Genomic DNA, 15,426 nt, shown 5'->3' on the forward strand with positions numbered 1-15,426 from the left:
TTAGACCATCATCTTGCACTGTTGTAGTGACCACTGCTGGCATAACCTGAGGAGTAACAGAAACCACTAGTTCATGATAAACCCCTGGTCGAAATTCAGACCTCGTGGGCAAAGAATCTACTCCTAGCTACTACTCATTCTTCTGAGCTTCCACTCTTTGCTCCTTGCTACCTCTAGTGCATCTTCATATATCTTAGGCTTCTTTAGCTCCAGTCTCCAATGTATATTCTCCCAAAGACCAACCAAGAACATGTCCTTCTTCATCATGTCAGGTGGGGTACCTGTGGTGCTAAGGCCTTGCACATCCGCTCCCTTGCCATTGAAAACTTACGTATGTATGCATCTACTGGCTCACCTTACCTTTGTACTAAACCTTGTACTTCTTGCCACACTTTGTCAGGATCTTCAGTCTTCACAAACTCAACTTCCAATCCATGCATTACATTGTCCCAACTCAATTTTACACGTGGATCTACTGCACGCAACTCCTCTTCAAATGCTTTGGACCAACCTCGTGCATCACTCTTCAAACAGATTTGGAGAAGACGTAACATCTGTGCCTAATCATGAATCTGATTGCTAATGCAGGCAACCTCCATCTTTTCCAAAAAGTCTTCCACATCTTCATCACTTCTTCCATGAAACGCCGGATAAGAGAAAGCCATGGCTACCCAAGTTATGATGATTTGAGAACCCCTTCAAACACACATGCAAGAACCCAAAAGTTTTGAGTGAATCAATCCCGAAAAACTTCAATGGAGCTTGTCCTTAGATAAGGACAAACACATGCACATCAAATGAGTTTTCATAGTTAATCATCGGAATTACAACAGGCAAAGGGCATTCCAGTATCTCTCTTAATCTTCTTAGCCCAAACATAAAGACTATGTGTTGCTAGAAAAAAATCTTCCTGGACACATGAACATTTATCTAGATTGTTTGTGTTAAATAAAAAGGAGTGAATTGAGGTCCATTTTGATCATCCATTAAAGCCAACCATGCAGCTCGCAAGAAGGCACACTTGATTTATCCTTTGATTTTGCTAGTATTTTATTAGCATAACAATATAAATGACTCAAAAGACCAAAAAACTAACCATCACAACTTGAAAAAATTCTAATAGAGTTTCCCCAGAAGTAGAGCAGTAAGAACCCAAAATATAGACCGTATATGAATGCATAACCTGCCAACAAGAGAACTTGAGCGTCAAGTAGGGATCACTAGTACATAGCCTATGGCAAGGTCATGAAAAGGGTGCTTTAGTCACCTGTATCGCCAAAAGGATCTCACATTTGAGAATCCCCCAGCTCAATAAAACCTCACGCTATCAACCCTCTCACGAAAACTTATGCAAATCTCGTATAGTCAAGTCTCAGAAATGACTATCTTCCAGACCAAGTCTCAGAAATGGCTGGGACTATCAATAACAAACCAAGTATGGCTCCACAAAGGCGTACAATGGCAGTATCCAAAAGTAACATACAATACAAGACAATGCGCTCAAACAGGTACCAATTGATGCATACCCATGGCAACTGCAAGTGATCCATTGTCAGTATATCACTCTACTCCAGCTACATGTACCTGTCCCTATAACCTGTAACCTGTAATTTGCAATCTGCAAACTACAACTTGTAATCTCGAAGCTAAAGGTACGCGAACAAGATCCTCAATGGGGGCACCAAAAGAATGTGAGCGGGATGGAAACACACACAACGCTTCTATAATGACCCGACACACACTCTTAGGATGAGATACACACACACTATGGGGCACCACTCGGTTTACACAACCTACCTGGCCGAGACAGGGAATACACCGATGAAGTGAGAGGAGAGAGACTATCCATTTGCCCACTCCACACACAGAGAGACGCATACACACCCAAAAAACTCAGCTCAAAAGAGGATGATTTCTAATGTTTAGATACAATTGATCTTGGGCCAACACCAATGGGGGAAATAGCTCACACAATATGGATGAAATATGCCAAATACAATCACAAATTGGAGAAGAAGCTTCGTTCATAGAAGAAACTTACACAACCAAAACAACAGAAAAACTGTGAGAAATTTGGCAAAATGGACAGTGCCATCACGTTAGAACGGCCCAAAACCCCAGTCTACAATTCCAAAGTGCTCAAATCCAACCTCGGATGAACAGTTTATGGCCAAAACAGGCTCCAAAAACAGCAAAAACTCACTTGCAGCTGTTCTTCCTCTTCACTCCACGTTTTTTTTTGTCTTCTCTAGGGTTTTTCAGTTTCCACACTTAGATTTATTAGTTGGGTACCTTTGGCCTTTTAGTTGACCTCAAACGGACCCGGGACAAGCCAAAAAGTGACCTCGCAGTGCATAGTTGTCACCCTGTTGCATCCATCCGCAGACCTGGCACTCAACTTTTTTCAATAATGCATCCCGCAACCACGTGAAGTGGCCCCCAAATATAGTCCTCATGATGACCTCTTTGTATAATTATCACAAGAAAACACCCACGTGACCGTACTTATCCACGTGAAAATAATGACCCCATTCAATCTCCTGACGTCACTAGATGACATCTGACGTACCTGCTTACCTCATGTCGCCGGTCCGTGGATAGCTTCCTTGAGACGTTTTACGCGCTACCAACTCCTCATTATTATAGAAAAAACACACTGAGACTGGTGACGATGAAAATCGATGCACTATGTACATGTTGTCCTACGTGTACACATGCGGGCCCCATGTAACCACCTGGCTCTGGAAAATGGGCAATGCTTTATTTGATGCACCATGCATGTGTATGTACATATGCGCAATCACTTCTTTCAAAAAACTCCTAACAGCGTCTAGCACCAATAAGAATTGGGAGGGGGCTAGTAAGCGCCAAGGGAACAGCCTGTTAGGCGAGGGGATACACACAAACTTCCAAAGATAAGAAGCACTGAATATAAGGCTTCGGAGTGTAGAATATAAGTACCGTCAAAGATAATCTAGTAGCACTGAATAGTTTTTTTTTAAAAACACGCTTAAGATAGCAAAGGTGCACCGAGTATACCATGCATGTAATATCGATCAGATGGGGCGTGCAAAACAAGAGATCTTATCGAAACCAAAGCAGGAGATCCCAAGGTGATACTCAAGGATGCGATAAGCATGGCGGTCGCAACAAGAAAGATAGGTCCTAATGGCACGACCCAAAAATCATGACAATGATGCTCTCAGAAGCACCCATCTCACAACAGGACCTCTTCACCATGCACAACAAACAACTTTGGTTTTGTTTACACCCTTGCGAACTAAACCAAAACCTAATACCTACTATCTCTCATTATCGCTCATCGCGCTAATTTCTCTTGCAAAATATCTTATCACAATTCCCTCTTAAAAACAAGCTCTTAAATAAAGATTTGTCAAGCTAGAGATTTGATGTCTGTTGATGTGTTCTATGGTATTAAAACTTCTATCTCTCCCTCTCCCTCTCCCCCGCCCCTTCTCTCCCCCCCTCTCTCTCTCTCTCACACACACACACACACAACACACACACACACTCAACCCCTTGATTTTTCAATGCCTTTAATGTCCTTCCATTTTGGGTCTATTAAAGACCTATGTTTGCAAAAGAAAACGGGGTTCAGTGTATTTTTAACCAAGTGACATTATTAAATTCAGCTCCATTCCAAGGTTGCCTTGAAGAAAATCCGTAAAATTTTGCAAGTTTTAGTTTTAGTGTAAATATTGACAATTCTTCAAACTTTAACGTGAAATTGAAAGAGTTTGATTTGTGCTTTCTTTTTTAAAAGAACTTCGATTGGGAAAAAAGTTTAAATAGATGAAAACTTTATTATCCTAGGATTGATTCCCCCTTTCTTTTAGCTTGTTTAAGGGTTTGGTTGTGCCTTGCGGCCCCTTGGCGTCTGATTAGCCTTCCTTGCAAAGGGCTCGGAGCAAGGAGGCTCGCAGGAGCCGGTTGCGGCAGGTGGCGAGTGGGTGGCACGACAAAGGACAACATGGGCCGAGGTTTTCCCTTGGGGGGTAGAGGTTCGCCTCGGGAGGGGGGACTCCTGGATGCCCTCCTTGTGGAGGTTGCGCTCTCATTACACTCTTCATTTTTAGCAACAGGAGAGGTCCTCGTTCACCTCCCCAAGGGGAGGAAACGGAGGCCATACAATCTGTTTCCAACTCCAGTTTGTGGAGTTCCTTTGTGTGTGCTAGTCTACGGGCGCGTTGTGGTGGCAAATGGGGGCCGAGGAAGGGGCATGGCTCCCATTTGGTATCTTAGTCTGGTGAAGGCCAAGTCTTTGGTGGCCGGGTGGTGCTCAATTTGACAGTCCTGCTCAACTTTTTTGGTGGAGGCTCCTTGGCAGCCCGTAGTGGAGTGCTCGGACTCCTCCCTTGTGAGACTCGCTCTCCGGTATGATGTTCCTTTGTTTCTTGTTTTTGGCACTCCTATGTGGCAGAGGGATGGCGTTTTGTGGAAACTGTTTCCTGTCTTGTTGGTGGGAGTTTCTATTTGAGGGTGGTTGACTTGTGAGCCTGCCTATTTGTATGCTTGGTATTGTGGTTTTTGGCTTGAGGGGGTTTTCCATTTGAGGTGGCACTCTAGTGGGATATTGTGGGAACCTCAATATCCCACAATATCCCTGTATTGTTCCTGATATTGTGATGATGTCTGATGCCATGGCTTGGTGCAGGCATGGCTATCTCTGTAAATGTTTTGATTTCTAATTTATCATCCACTCACAATTTGTGAGTTCTATAAAAAAAATCATTGATTCCCTTTTTCTTGAAACAATTTGTAATTATTTTGGGTCCCTTTTCCTTGGAACAATATGTAATTGTTTTGGGATGGTTGCCACGTTGTTGGGGACTGTGTGTGTGTTTGTGTTTTTGTGTGTTGCATTTTGGGGCTATTCAAAATCAAGGTTTGCAAAACATCGAGGTTTATTGTATTTTTAACCGGTTAAAATCTTACAATTGTAGATAGATTCCAAGCTTACCTTGAAGAAAACCACCAAAATTTTTTAACTTTTAGCATAAATACCATCAATTATCGGTTGGTTAAGTACCCGTGACTCTGTCATGGATCCGAGTGCACTCAGAAACCATGTGCGCTTATAAGGACATTTTCTTTTGACTCACATAAAAGTTGTGCAATTGGAATAATATCCATCGATTCATCAAATTTTGACTTAAAAAACAAAAGTTTCTTTAGTGTGTCTCTTATTTACTTTATAATTATTTCGATTAGAAAAAAAAATTGGTACCCTCTTTGAGACCCCTCTCTCTCTCTCTCTCTCTCACACACACACACACACATGTCCTTCCACTTTGGGACTATTCGAGACCAATACTTAAAAAAAACTGGGGTTTAGTGTACTTCTAAGAGGCTAAAATTGCAAAAACCTAGCAAGTATGTCTGGGACAATTTTGAAGCATTCCAAGTTTGGCTTCTAGAAAATTGGTAAAAATTTTATAGTGTCGACATGAACAATCCCTTGAATATGTCCCTCTAATCATTTTTGTATTTGTTTTGTATTTGTTTTGATAGGAATCTGTGGAGATGCTGGTATGCCTTAGAGGAAGAAAACAGTGAGGATGGCACGTGTAGAGAGAGAGAGAGAGATGACGTGTGGAGAGAGGCGATTTTTGTGGTTGAGGAGGACTGGAGGAGTTGGCTTCGCTCACGACTATAGGTGGCAGGGCGGACAGGAGACAGAGTCGAGTTGGAGCACATGCAAAGATGTAGGGCATGGCAGGAGTGTGTGTATGGTCTCTTTCGCATTTTCACTTTGCTAGTTTGAGACGTTGGCGGCGGAGGTGTGCAGAGTGCACGATGTAAGAGCATGCAGTCTTTTGACCCAATGATTTACTGTGTGCTCTATTGTGTGATGCGATGGACGATGATCAGAGTCCTCCGGGTCTTCATGGCAACAGTTGGTCGGTCGGTCTCTCAGGCACATTGCTGTGCGGATTTGAGCAGGGTGGCGACCTCAACGGGCGTACGTCTCGCCTAAGGAGGGTGGCGAGCTGAGGTTGCAACGATGCAGACCTGCAATGGTGCATGGGTCCTGGAAAAGTCACCCTAGGTTGGTGGCGAAGCGAGCAGGAAACTAAGGATACAATTGGGGCAAGAGAATGAAGACGTCAACTCACGAAGCTACAAAAGGATTCATGCGGCGTGAAAATGTAGGCGTAGGTCCTTTTGCTTTTAGATTTTGAAGATTCGTGCGCAATCTTGCACGCTAATTAATTAATAGAAGCTCAATAGACCGAGTATGTCCCTCTAACGAGTTTCAACCCTTGAGTTTTGAACTTTTATGACCATTGGGCTTGAAAAAGCAAAGTTGAACCACCCTTCAATTTGCTAAACTTCAAAGGTTTAAATTGAACGTTGAAAAGATTAACAGCTTTCAAGCTTCACAAGAATGAGAAAAGTGGGAGGCTTCGTTGGCCTTGAAATTTTTAAGGTGCATTAAAGTGCATCGTAGACCACGGGTGCTTTGTGGCAACAAATGAGGGTCGAGGAAGGGGCTAGACTAGAGAAGGCCAAGCCTTTGGTGGCCGGGTGGTGCTCGATTTGATAGTCTTGCTTGATGTTTTTGGTGGAGGCTCCTTGGCAGCCCATGGTAGTGCTTGGACTCCTCCCTTGTGAGGCTTGCTCTCCGGTATGGTGTTTCTTTGCTCCTTTCTTTTGGCATCTCAGATCCTGTTTGGACAGGGTCTTCTATGTGGCAGAGGGATGACCTTTTGTGGCAACCATTTTGTGGCCATTGGCCTATTTGCTTTAGAAAGGAAAGGTAAAATCGGCCTTAGAAAAGCAAAAGTACAGTCAATTATCTTTTGTCTGTTTTGGCCTACCCAAAGGGGTGAAGCCCTAGTGATGCCTTTCGTTTTTACTAATTAAAAAGGAGAGATTTGTTTTTTTCAAAAAAGCATAATTTTTTTATTGGCCCCAAGGGATATCATATACTCATTAGAATTATAACCAATATATGTTGAATAATGGAAATGTGCAATTCTTGGAACTCAAAGAAGCCTCCAAGCTACTACTTTGAAGCTCCCCTATGTTGGTCAATTTATCAAAACCAATTAATTTCCTAACCAGTTTCTGAGGGACTATGCAAAGTTGAAACGACAAGGATTAGTGATGTCACTATCACCACCTCTGCACACCTAAAATCCTGATGCGAGGATGGAGTGAATGACCTCCATTCGCCTCTATCCCTTGCCTCTCGCCCCGCTTGCTCCTATGCTGGCTTGGACCTCTACTACACCATCTTGACCTCTTGGACTTACAAAGCCAGTGCCGTGTCCCACCTTGTAGGAAGAATGACCACTGCAGCAGGGTCACATACACGATTGACAATTTATCCGCTCTCAATATGTATGCCAAATTTGTTCCCACCCTGTCACACCCCTTTATCCTTGGTTTTGCTCTAGTGCCTAGTGAGCTCCATAGCAGAGTGCAACACTAGCTCACCCTCTGTAGCCGCACCCTATCGAATGCAATCATTATATGGGAAGCCCAAATGCAAGATCAAAGTTGTCACCCTATCCAACTTCCACTCGTGCTTCCATGTGGGCCTAGGAGTGGATGTCCTTGCTTTCGTGGAGCTCATATATACACTTGCTTGCATATCTCTCTCTCTCTCTCTCTCTCTCTCTCTCTCTCTCTCTCTCTCTCTCTCTCTCTCTCTCTCTCTCTCTGTCTATGTGCTCCACCTGCGACCTCACTCGTATGGTCTTAGATATATTCCCTAAAGAGGCTTAAAGGGGCCAGTATCAATGCCTTCCTGAACCACCCATCTTGAGATAGCAATCCTGCAAGAAATTCTGACCCTGGAGCATCGCATGGTGGACCTTGGAGAGGCAAGGGTGGAGATCAAGGACGATGCTCCAATCACAGTGGAGTTGTCCTGTGACATGGTCAATGGCAAGCGCATAAGAGCGAGAAAGTCACCAACATTGGGTGCGATGGATGAAAAAATTGGAGGTACCAATGGCGACATCTTGAATGGAGGAGGAGAGATCTTGCAAGGCAAGTACATAGAGGGGATTGTGTTCCATTGGGGGCATGGTCTCAATCCCACTGCTCTTAACTGTTAGTAAATAGGACATAGCTAAGTAGATATTAGAGTGGTTTACTTAATGGAGAGGGATAATTTTTACACACGAGAGAGAGAGAGAGAGAGAGAGAGAGAGAGAGAGAGAGAGAGAGAGAGAGAGAGAGAGAGAGAGAGAGAGAGAGTTCACGATATACGTGGTTCACTGAATGTGAGCTACGTCCATGGGAAAGCATCCACTCAATGGATTTAGTACATCAAATAAGAGGAAGATTACAAAAGGATTATCACCTTAGTAGAGCTCCCATCTTGCTTCACTCTCACAACCTCACACTCACCCTGTTATATCAACTTCACAATGCACCACAACACTCCAAAATACATTTTTGTGTGTACAATAGGGATTCCTTTTATAGGCCAAAAGGGCTACCCTCTCTCATGAGAGGCAGCTGTATGTAGCCGCCCTTGTGTAGACAAGTCCAAGTTGGACTCTTCAATGCACCCATGTGTGGCCGCTCTTTAGAAGAGAAGTCCAACTTGAAATCAGCTACCGGCCATCGGCCACCAGCCAACCCGCCAGCTGGCTGACCATTTTTTGACCATTATTCGGACATCGTCCGGCCATAATATCTCAATGAATAGGAATATTCTAACAAGACCAATCTCTCACAAAGTTGGAAACAGGGCATAAAATGTTGGTTTTCTAGCGTGTGATTTTTCTTCATGCATGATGGATTCTCCTCATAACGGGGGCATTATTAATGTTTATTTTTAATACTAAAAACTACAAGGGATAAATAAGGCGCCATAGTTGACAATCTCCCACTTGGAGGTTGATCTTCACACAAAACCTATGACTTCTTTCTGTCTTGGCTTCTTATCCTTGAATGTTGATTGAAGATGAGAAAAAGCTCAACTTCTCCTTGTTGACTACCTTTGTAAACATGTCTTCATGATTCTCACTTGTGTGCACCTTTCATAGCTTTAGTTGTCCCTCTTCCAAAAGAGTGCATATGAAGTGATATCTTACCTCAATGTGATTTGTCCTTGAGTGAAAAACTAAATTCTTTGCAAGATGGATGGATTTTTGACTGTCATTGTACAAGACACAATTGTCCTGCTTGCATCCAAGCTCCTCTAATTATCTGTGAAGCCACATAATATCTTTGCTTTCCTCTATCATTGCTACAAACTCTACTTCAGTGGTAGACAATGAGACCACTTTGTGCAGCTTTGAAGCTCAACTTACTGTTGTGACTGCAATTGTGAAGACATAGTAAATAGTGCTCCTTCAAGTTTCTTTGTCACCACTTGCCATATCTACATCAGCATATCCTTGCAAGAACATATCAGTGCCCCCAAAATACAAAGCATTTGTTGTTGTCCCTTTTAGATACCTAAGTATACACTTCACAGCTTGCCAATGCTCTTCACCTAGATTGTCCATGAATCGACTTACAACTCCCACTTCATGTGCAATGTCTAGCCTTGTCCAGACCATAGCATTAGAGAACCTACCACTGTAGCATATGGAACTTGAGACATATAGGCTATCTAAACCCATATTAGGGAGTTTGAGGTTTTCATTGAAAAATTGAGTAGGCATAGACGTATTTACACATACATCCATTGTTGCTAAAATTTGTTACCACTCAAATGGCTCAAACAAATGTTCTGCAAAGGGTTCAGATACATAGGCTTCATCTGTGCAATTTGTTTCTAAGATACATTCTTCTCGTTTCAAACTCTCATTTTTTGAGGCTCCGCACATCCAAATAGGTGTATCTTTGTTCAACCATGATGGAAGCTTGGTTTCAGCCGAAGTGACTGAGACAAATTCTTGAATGGGTATTTTCATGACATCTCTATAAGTGTAATCTTTTAGATTAACCCTTGTTATTGATCACACTTGCTTCAAGTACAGATAATTGTTTCCCTAGTCCTAGATGAGTTGTACTTGTCGCATGAAAGGTCTTCCCAAGATGATTTCATAATTGAGTTTCTTTCCAAGGTCCACTATGGCAAAAGTATGTTGATAATCAATCCCACAAGAACTAACTATCACCTTTTCAAGTAGTCCTAAGGGTTTTTTTATATATCCATCAACCAATTGCAAGAATTACTCAAATGATCTCCGGGAATTCATTTTTCCAATGATCATCTGCACCACAATTGTGACAGTTTCCAGTTATTTGCTTAATCATGGGTCCTACCATCAGAGGTCTAACACCTTGATTAGCTACATAGTACATTGATGCAAAATCTGGTGTACTATAAGTCACAAGTTCTTCCATTGGTGGTGGATGTGAATTATACCAATCTCCTTCTACCATTATTGTAGACGGACTAAGCTCAGCATAGGGTGTAATACGCACTATTGCTTGTTCATCTATGACTCCCTCTGAATGCATGTACATTAAAGGCACATCATTATGTCTAGCATATGGAGGTTGTTGACCCAACATGGGTTGAGATCTTTCCATACCCATCGGTGGTCTTTGAGCTGGGGCCATATTAGGTTTATATCTATACATGGGTTGTCCTTGTGGCGTTATAGACACGCATTGAACATTCCCATCATACTTTGGTCGGTAATAGCACTCATTGGTCTCATGGTTGGTGCATTTACCCTCGATTGCACACCATTTTTGTGGCCTAATTGGTTGTTTCTGTTTGAGGTATCCCTTGCCCTGGTCCCCTTATAGGTGCTTTTTGCATGTTATTCATCATTTCATTCATCCTTTTGAGCATGTCTTCTATGGTGGTAAGCGGTGCTGGAGGAATCTCTAAGCTCGAGCGAGATTTTCCGAGCAATCCCTAAAACGAGCGATATAGGGCAAGGCACATATACAAAAAAAAAAAAACCGAACATGATATCTTAGGTGACTTCAAGCACAACAACAAAAAATTAATTCAAGATTGCAACTATTTTTAATGGTAGATCAACCACAAATTTTTGATCGACAAAACCCTTTGAACAAGGTTTGGGTAGAGTGTTTCCTTTGATGGGCTAGAACACTTGGAACCATTACAATGGCATGTTGATATTCCTCTCCTTGGAAATTGTTGGGTGCGGACATATGTGCATGAGCGGCGCCAACACACCCTTAGAAAATTTTGCAGGCATATCCTCGACTAGCACGTTGCATTTTCCATCTTTTTCTAACAAAGAAAGACGCAAATTGACAGCCACTATACCATTTCCTTTTTACATTTTTTCTGATGAAGCAAGCAACTACAGCAAGTAGCACATTAAATAAGTAGCAAGGTTTGTTAAAGCTTGCTTATAACAGGCACCTTGTTGGTGACGGATTTCACTTGGTGTCTTTTGGAGATAGTGACAATTAGCACACCATCTTCAACTACAACTTTCACATCATCCAATTTGACATTATCAGGAAGTTGAAATTGTCGAACAAATCGGCCAAGCGATCTCTCTGCGGCATACCATGTCATGGGTCCTTTCTCTTTCACATTCTTGAACTCCCCAGTGATTTCCAAGGTACCATCTTCATGCACATGCACTTGTACATCCTTTTTGATGATACCACGAACAACCAATTTGAAGATGTGGGCACTAGAAGTCCACTCTCTCTCTCTCTCTCTCAATCTAGAGAGAGCGAGAGAGGAGAGAGGAGAGAGAGAGAGAGAGAGAGAGAGAGAGAGAGAGCTAAGCCAATCTCCATCGTTTTTTTTCGACAAGGAAAAATTATACCGAAGCACGTACAGATCACAAAGAGAGAGAGAGAGATGTCAAAAAAAGAACGATGGAGACTGACTTAGCTCTCTCTTTTTTTTTTTTAGAAAGCAAACTAAAAAACTTGCAAAGCTAAAGAGCATATGGTAGTTTTAATTACAAAAGCAAGAGCTTTAGGTTTACAGAAGCTAATCCACAGCCAAAAAACTAGTGCTAGTAGAAGACTAAGATCGCAATTCCCACTGAGCACAACAAAAAGATACAATATGTGCACTAATTAAGCTAATCTGCAGTCGAAAAACTACTGCTAGTAGTAGACTAAGATCGTAATTGCCATCGAGCACAGCAAAAAGATACAATATGCATTGATGATGTAACTGGGGACATTTTTTCTACTGAGTCCTATATTTTTTACTCATCGAATGGCACTGCCTTCTCCTCAGCTACCTCACCGCCAGACTGCTCCAGGTTGGAGAGCCCACCCTTCTGTCCCCATTTGCTCTTTTCGTGTCTGCCCTCCCTGGCTGCTCCCTTTCGCAAGGCGCTCCTGCGCTTCTAAGGTCTTGCCTCCAGTGCCTCCAGGAACGACCATGTCTATAGCGCGGGCCTTCTGGTCAAGCTTCTCGCGAGATGCCATTGGCTTCGACGGTGTGGTTTCTCTTGAGAAAAACACAGCACAAAATGGTGAGCAGGTTGCTAGCAAAGATTATAACGCTAACTGCCTCAAGCAAGTAGTATTGGCTTATCTCTCTCTCTCTCTCTCTCTCTCTCTCTCTCTCTCTCTCTCTCTCTCTCTCTCTCTCTTTTTTTCGAAAGAAACTGGATATACTACACTTGCAAATACTATATTTTATAGTTTAAGTTGTTACATAATGTGTTACACAGTTTCTTGTAAGATTACATGAAAGAATGGTGCACCTCACATGACCTGAGCATCTGCAACAAGAGGAAGGCGTGGAGTCTTTCATGACCCACTTCCAAGAAGGAAGCAGGCAACCAGATAAAAGAAAACAGTATTGTAAAACACCACCAGAATCTCCAAGCCAACACCGGTTTGTGGATGATAAATGCCTTCTATAAGGCTCGGGAGAATGAGAATTATATCCAACATGATAGCTTGCCTGGTGTTGTAGCATACATAGCGATTGAAGTTTGGATTCCGGACGACCAAGAAATAGAGGCCAAAGAAAACTGCAACACTTGCAAAAGGGGTGCTGGAGTAAACACGCAGGAGCAGGTAGAGAGGTCTAAAGGCTACCCGGGCTTGGGAGAACTGTGAGAAAATACCATCCATATTGTACACCATCCAGGAAAGGGAGAAGGTACGGAGAAGCAGAAACAATCCTTTTTGCTGTAGTTATGCCATCCCCACGCTGCCCTTCTGCATGCACTGTCAGACGCAAAGGCCTGCTCTTGCTACCCGTATGAGAAGCAAAGCTTAATTTACTTCTTGACTGCTGTGAGAAAGTTGACTGGAGGGAAGGTAGCAAGGGAGTGATGGACGAGGATGCTGAGGACGCCCTCACCATGCCCTCACAGCGCACAATGTACGCCATCGCTCCTCTCTCTCTCTCTCCCCCTCTCTCACAGGTTTTTCTTTTTAAATTGTCTGAAAGTTTTAAAAAAAAACTGTCTGAAAGAGCGCGCACCAACGCACGCTCTTTCAGACAGTTTTTTTAAAAATTGTGAGAGGCTGGGTTCAGAGGAGGCGGAGGTATCATTGTGTACGAGGTTTTCGACTATGCAGTATGCATGCGCGTCAAAGTGCCAAGGGCTGATCCAACGAAAACACCTTGCAAGGGCATGCATAAAGACCCTGGCTTGTAGTAGAGAGTAATCGGAGACATCCTAGAGATGACGTGCCAACTTCTCGTGCAGGTCACAGGGGTACGATACGCATGGCACGACAGGGTATGCAGGTATAGCTCAGCACGACGAAGAGGAGGTGACGCACTTCATCCGGCACATGGGTTGGATCTACGCCAGCGCGGATTCCACCATCATCTTCTTGCACTACATCGGCCACCCAATGGCTACGCTTGACAGGGCTTGTGTTGGTGCAGCACTGGTCTCCAGACTCCACTGTACGCGGTGGACCAGTAGAGAGTCTGAGAGGTGGTGGAGCTGCTGCGGTGAGGGTGTGCACAGTGCACACACTACAAAAGGGACTGGTCACTGAACGCTGGAAACAATACCCATCGGCCCCGACGTTCCCCCCTTCGACCTCATCTCCCGTTGGCAGACTCGCGTATGGAACTTCCTGGAGTCTGCCCTCTCAAAATGCCGCCAATACTGTGTGCGTTCGGGGGCCAGCCTTCGCCAATGCTCTAGCCTTCAAGAGTTTGAAAACACTCTAGCATCATGGTATGAGGAGGGGGCTCCAATTCCATCGAGGTCGTTGAAGAAGAGCAATTCTGGGATCTGGTTGAAGAGCTGATGAAGGTGTACTTGTCCCAAACCTTTGATGGACGAGGCGTGTGTCCTCTTTCTATGGTAGACACCCATTGGGCAAAAGAAAACGTACGATCTCCATACTTACCAGAGTTTGAGCAAGGCCCCCCTTCCCTTGGCCTTCTCTCTAGAATTACGACATGCGGAACTCACCTCAGATTTCGCCATGTTTTTCGGGAGGCTTATGTGTGTGTGTATTTAAGGCGTATCTTCTTGACGTAGGACTCCCTCTATATCCTATTATCCGGAGGATTTTGAGGCAGGTGGCATACGCCGAATCGTCTCCGAAGTCGAAACCGCCCTTCTCTTTGGCTATTGCAGTTTCTTTCAGAGGCGGTGGGCGATGGCTCCACAGGCTTTTAAGCCACAACTCTCTCTCTCTCTCTCTCTCTCTCTCTCTCTCTCAGCTTGCCTGCGTCTACTTCTGCCCGCATACTAGCCAATGTGGGTTGGCGAGCTCAAGCTTCAGGCTACAATGGCTTGGTAAGAGAGAAGAGGCGAGCACCTCTCTCTCTCTCTCTCTCTCTCTCTCTCTCTCTCTCTCTCTCTCTCAGCTTGCCTGCATCGAACTTCTGGCCAAGGTAGGTCGCGAAATAGTCCCCCAAGGTATGAAGACTCACGCCCTAAGCTTTGAGGTTGTCACATTGTACGGTAAAAAGATCCTAATTATTTTATTTATTTACAACTAATTTTTCCCCCAGTTATGACGATGCCTTTCTAGAACATTTTAGGCATAGAACTCTATAAATTTTGGTTGTTATTTTTGTAAATTGATTAAAAAAGTCCTATATTGGTCAATTAAGGAAAAACGTGATTTTATTGTAACAAAAGAAGTCTTTCATAATTAATGGTGTTTGCCGGCAATGTGTCGTGTAAGAAGGGTGTCTTTGAATGAAGATCACAGTCTTGTAGTATAGATAGGGCAAGACGACATGGAAAAGATGATTGATGTATAAATGAACTAATGAGGTGCAATAAATTGCTATCAAATTGATGCGTCTAAGATGAGGAAGGATTCACATGCTCTCAAGTATAAATGACAATCAAGAACCAACATACTAGACACAGGAGCACTACAAATGACCTTACAAAAAGAAACTTACGATGACTTGAGCATTAAGTACAAGGCTAGACTTTTTATTAGTATGTTAATCTTACTTTATGCTAAAAACATGTGAAGCCCAAGTGAGCCTAAGAGAGAAGATAATATTTTCAAATATTGTGTTTATTT

General features: G+C 43.3%; 1 pseudogene; it reads right to left on the reverse strand.

The window, feature by feature from the left end:
- Positions 1 to 12,663: 12,663 nt before the first annotated feature.
- On the reverse strand, positions 12,664 to 13,300 carry LOC147457498 (protein TIC 20-v, chloroplastic pseudogene; annotated as a pseudogene).
- Positions 13,301 to 15,426: the final 2,126 nt, after the last annotated feature.

Source organism: Adiantum capillus-veneris, chromosome 5 (assembly GCF_014529385.1).
Source record: "Adiantum capillus-veneris isolate H3 chromosome 5, ASM1452938v2, whole genome shotgun sequence".
In the NCBI taxonomy this organism is placed as follows: Eukaryota; Viridiplantae; Streptophyta; class Polypodiopsida; order Polypodiales; family Pteridaceae; genus Adiantum; species Adiantum capillus-veneris.